The sequence below is a fragment of the Leucopleurus acutus genome (assembly GCF_964270905.1).
Source record: "Leucopleurus acutus genome assembly, chromosome: 12".
NCBI classification, from domain to species: domain Eukaryota; kingdom Metazoa; phylum Chordata; class Mammalia; order Artiodactyla; family Delphinidae; genus Leucopleurus; species Leucopleurus acutus.
Genome location: NC_139154.1, coordinates 73453917 through 73459734, shown reverse-complemented (window position 1 = coordinate 73459734; position 5818 = coordinate 73453917). Strand labels below are relative to the sequence as shown.

General features: G+C 41.0%; 1 protein-coding gene across 1 annotated transcript in view; it reads right to left on the bottom strand.

Annotated features, from left to right (window-relative positions):
- Positions 1-5818, bottom strand: part of ACYP2 (acylphosphatase 2) — a 176570-nt gene that overhangs the window by 38085 nt on the left and 132667 nt on the right. The gene's annotated exons all lie outside the window — the stretch shown is intronic.

Below are 5818 nucleotides of genomic sequence, written 5' to 3'. Positions count from 1 at the left end.
CCTTTGCTCTTGGAAATACTCCCACACAGGTCCCCTACCACCTCCTGCCAGACCTAGGCCTTAGCAACAGCAAGGGTATGCCTTTGACTGATTTTGTGCTCACCTTTCTGCACCTTCCCTCCACTGGACATTCAGCTCTCTCAGCTTTCCAGATTGAGACCTTCGTGGCGATGCTGCACCACTTCCCCGTGGCATGCTGTTGTGCATTAATATCACATGCTGCATGGTGGTAGTTCACACTCTTCTAAGCCAAATAAATGATGATACAGATGGCACTGCCTTTGTCTGCACTGCTTGGACCCTGTTTGCTCCCAAGGCTTCTGGTCTAGTTACTACCATCTGGATTTCCAGTTTTTTTTTGTTTTTGTTTTTTTTTTTTGCGGTACACGGGCCCCTCACTGTTGTGGCCTCTCCCGTTGCGGAGCACAGGCTCCGGACGCACAGGCTCAGTGGCCATGGCTCACGGGCCCAGCTGCTCCGCGGCATGTGGGATCTTCCCGGACCGGGGCACGAACCCGTGTCCCCTGCATCGGCAGGTGGACTCTCAACCACTGCGCTACCAGGGAAGCCCTCCAGCTGTTTTTAAGAGCCTGTTTTACTCATTCTGCTCTGCACGTGGCCTGTGGACAATTGCTGGGCATTAATAAAGTCAAGAGAGAGAAGAAGGGGGCTGCTTGGTCTCTGGTTTATGCAATTCCGTTGCTCTTCCTGCTTCTCTGATCACCTAATGCTGCCTGCTACTGGCTACACCCACCCCCTTAGGCTGCCACCTGCTGGATGAACATTTTCTAGACCACTGTCAGCTCCACTTTCTGGTTTTTGGTCAACAAGGATCTTCAGAACTGGTGGTAGACCCAGGCTTCCTGCCATCATATAAAAGACCTTTCTATTTCTCCCCTAAAAGACCTCAATTCCTCACCATCACTCAGGAACCCTACTGACTGTCAGGCAAGTGGTTGAGGTGACGAGTTAGACCCTATTTGCATGGCAAGGATAATGATGGTGTCCTTGCTAAGTACCAGGCTTTCTCAGCCTCAACCAGTGAAGCCATACAAAAGTTAGGTACTTCTGGGGCTTCCCAGGTGGCGCAGTGGTTGAAAGTCCGCCTGCCAATTCAGGGGACACGGGTTCGTGCCCCGGTCCGGGAAGATCCCACATGCCACGGAGCGGCTGGGCCCGTGAGCCATGGCCGCTGAGCCTGCGCGTCCGGAGCCTGTGCTCCGCATTGCGGGAGAGGCCACAACAGTGAGAGGCCCGCGTATCGCAAAAAAAAAAAAAAAAGGTACTTTTGTCTCCCTTCCTCGTCCTGAATATGAAGAAGTGCCAGCAGTGCCAGGGTAGGTGTACAGTTTCTCTTCTATTTCTCACCTCCCTCTTTCTCATATCACTTCTATCTCTTTTTAAAAAGTGGTAGCTCAGAAGCACCTGCAGAAGCAGGCTTTTCGGTTTAACTTGGCTGTTTATCATTTCCAGAGGCAGAGAGATGGTCCTGTCAAGGAGACTACCAGAGCTCTCAGTCCCTCTCTGCCTTCTTCCCAGCCCTCACCCATCTATAGCAATGCCTAGTTGGTTTAAAGAAAGACATACATGGAATGAATGGATGGAAGGACTAAAGAGATTGTGATGGATGCCCGCCCTGAGAAGGAAAACTGAACAGACGGCCAGAGGCAGAAATGAGCCAGGGGAAATATGGGCCTAGAATAAACACAGGATTGACAGAGCCTGCAAGGAAGGGATACCTTCTCTTGTTAGTGGTGACAGGAGGAGAAGTACTCTTCTCAGGATTGGGATGGGAGAATTGAAGGTGGTTGAAGTGCTATGTTGCCGAAAGATGATTTTTTTTTTAAAGAAATACAAACAATGCAACTTTGTGTGTTTTATGTAGAAAATTAATACCATGCCCTTAATTTCACTAGTATTTAGTAAAACCTTATTACTTTCTCTGTTTCTGTTTACTGGGAAGATGTGGTTGTATAGATTTTCTTTTGCTTTCAGTTGGGAACATTTGGGAGAATGTTAATTTCTTTCTGGTACAATATGGAGACTTTTGTGAATATTCACACAGTTTTCAACTCGTTTCTGTTAAAACTGTATCTTTAGAAGTATAATTTGAATAACTTGGTCTTATCAGACTCTGAAGACTTTGGAAACTGTTGTCTTTATGGAAAAATAACCTACAAAAAAATTGTGGCTCTGATTGTCTTGACAATTCACCCTGGTAACAACTTAATAATTGATGTATCTCTTTTCCTAAATGGCAGAAATACTTGTGAGATTGCTCTGTAAAATTGGAAGTGTACCATTGGCATATTTCTTTCCTTATGTGCACCTTGGTAAAATAAACGCACGTAAACAAAACTAAACTAAAAGGATGAAAAATAACAAGGGTGGAGAAATACACAGAGAAACAAGAATGCTCATACACTTCTAGTGGAAGAGTAGCTTAGTACAGATACTTTAGAAAATTGTTTGGCAGTATCTATGCACACCCTCTGATCCAGTTCTGGGAATATACCCAACAGAAATACATGCACTGCATATATTCACAAAGACATGCATAAAAGTGTTTATAACAGCCCAATTCTAAGAGCAGGAACTGCACCAGCATCTATCAACAGTAGAAAAAGTAAGTTTTGAAATACTCACACAACGGAATACTATGAGAAATAAAAAACTATGCCTACGTGCAATTGTGAATGAATCTCACAAACATGAGGTTGGATGAAGGAAGCCAGTCACAAGAGTACATGCTGTGTAATTCCATTTATATATGAATTTTAAGAACAGGTAAAACTAATCTATGGTGGTAGAAGTTGGAATAGTGATTACTACCAAGAACAGTGAAGAGTCTGAGATTTTGCCCTGCTTACAAACTATTATGTTCCCTGCCTAGTTAACAGCTGCTGAGTCAAGAGACAAAGAACCTTACAACTCAATAGCCAGTGTCAGTATTGCAGCAACTTCTTGAGCCCTGCTTCCTAATTATGCAACATGAAGAAAGCCAGGTGACACCTGCACACACGCTGGGTTGCATTACAGGAGAGGAACCCTGAGTTTAGGTAACCTCAGTTTTATAACGGGAAGTAAACATGCCTACCCTTTGCTTTGAAGGGAGACATCTTTAACATACTAAACAGTATAATAAAAGACAATAATAAGAGACACAATCTCTATTTTTTCAAGACTTAAGCAAAACTGCCCTTTTCTCTGGAGAAAAACACTCTCTCTTGTCTTGCAAGGCTATTCAAATAAACTTGAAAGGGTACTCTGAACAAAGGCAGGTGGTATCTCTGCTCACAAGATGTGCAGAAGTATCAGAGACCCATGATAATTGTCTGCCAACAGTTGTGGGGTGGGGGCGGTACCTACTGGCTGGAAGGGAGGAGGATGGTGGATTCTGAAGGGCTGGGGATGTCTGTCTTGATCTGGGTGCTACATACATGGGTGTATTCAATTTGCAACACTTCATTGAGTTGTACATTTGTGAAACATATTTTTCTATATGTATATTTAATAAAATATGCTTGCTTAAGAAAAACAAAAATTAAAAAGAAATCCAAAGTAAGCAAAGAAAAATAAAACAACAACAACAAAACCCACCATCTTTCTGGAACTTCAATGCTAGGAAATGACTGGCCAATTTAAAAGTATGTTTCAGGTTTTTTGGGGGTAGGCTGTAGGTCCATATATTAGAATTCTAATAGGATCATTTACTATACCACAAATGGTTAAAATCCATTTCCTGGGGGGTGGGGAATTTTTATCTAGGTATGGGCCATCAAGCTTTAGTATTTATATTGTTCCTGCTCTTTTTATCAACTGACTTTTATCAGAGTTGAGTTGTAAACAGTTTATTTAATTATGGTTTGTGATGGTTCATTTTCAAAGCTTAGCTCTTCCAGCTAAATAAATGATAAAAGCCAAATATTATTTAGTTCTGTTGTTCAGCAAGGATGATGCTATTTCTGAGATGACCCCATCACATTCTTGCTTCTTAAGATGGTCTGCATCAAAGTTTCATATCCTTTCTTTTTAGCCCTCCCTCTTTGAGGTATAAATATTTCACTGAGTGAAAAACAGAATTTCAAACTACACCTTTGGCACATGCCATAGAAGACTGCAGTATTAATAGCAACAAAATCTTCTGTAAAACTAAAGAAATCATTTGGTTTGGCTTATTTGAGCAAAACCTTTCCATTTATGTATATAACAAGGTATTTGGGGACAATAAGGATAATTCAGTGTTGAAAATGGCAGCAGGTTTCTTTTTTTAACATAAAGGATATAAAAACATGTACTGATATGTAAGATTAACTTATTGCCTTTGAAACATAAGGTAGACTTAATTAGGCTTTTTACAATTCTTACTATCAATTCACATCACACATTATAATTTTAAATGGCATCCATATGGATGGCTTGCCCTGAATTTTCCAATGGCAAAACTTTCTCTTTGCTATTGGTAGCTAGAAGCATAAGAGATGCAGGATACTTTGATTTATGTAAAGGAGTCTAAAATTCAAGTTTAGTCTGTCTTACCAAAATAGATGAGGATGGGAAAGGTGGTAGGTGGGATTTTTAAATTTAGCATTAAACTAGAGTCTAGAGCATTAAACTAATAGTGCACTGAGTTATAAGTTGGGGCACCTGGGTTCTAAAGGGCTCTGCTGTAAACTAGGCAAACCGATTAATTCTGAAGACACAGTTTTCTTCATCTTTTTAGTAACAAGTTTGAAGCATCATTTCTTCTAAATCTGAAGATTTACTTACCCCTTAAATGTAAGCTTTCCCCAAGGTTCTGTGGCCTCCCCCGGCTTACTTTATCTCTGCTCTTCCTGGGTGACCTTAGCCACTTCCAGAGCTTCTGCCATCACCTTTGAGAAAATGACTCAAATTGGAATCTCTAGCTCTTACTCTAAGATCAGGGTTTGACATGTCCTTTTGCACAATGTTTCCAGAATTGCTCTCTTCCTTTCCATATCTATTTTTACTTCAACATCTCTTATCTACATTACTAAAAATCTCTAGGCTTCCCTTCCTGAATCTGATCTTTCTCTTCCCATCATTCACACTACTGACAAAGTGATCTAATCCCTTTTGTACAAATATCCTTGTCAACACACCACTGCCTGCAAAAGAAGGTCCTAACACCCTACTGTTGCATTCAAGGTCAGCTACAGCCAAGTCCCTCCCTAACATTCTTGCCAGCATCTACTCACATTGGAGTCCTTGCTATTCCTCAAGCAGCCCATGCACTGTCTTGCCTCCGTGCCTTTGCTCATGACTTTCCCTCATCTTGGATTCTCTTCCCCGCCTCCTTATCTTTGGAACTCCTACCATTCCTTCTAAATTCAATTCAAATGCCATCTCCTCTAAATAACCTCTAAAACCTCCTACTTCCCATAGTATTTTATTTCATACAAGTTTATATTTAAGTTAGTTCTTTATATGTGTTAGTAGTGTAGATAAGCCTTTGTCTCTCAATTTTAAGTTATTTAAGATCATGTTTAGGTATCTTTTTCTTCTGTGATGAGTTAGACACAGTCCCTGTCTTCAAGTAGCCTACAGTCTTGCTTGGGAGCCAATGTACAGTGTAAGAAATGTTAAAATAAGTGCAAGCATAGAGTGCTATGGGACCATAAAAGAGGACTATTCTGCCCCCCCACCCCAAAGTTAGGAATATTAAGGAAGGCATATATTATAAAAGGTGGCTTTTAAGTTCCTCTCTAGACACCATACTAGACTGTAAGCTTCTTCACAGTATGGAATCTATTTTTTCATCTATATATCTTTAAGGATATATATTTTATATCTAGTA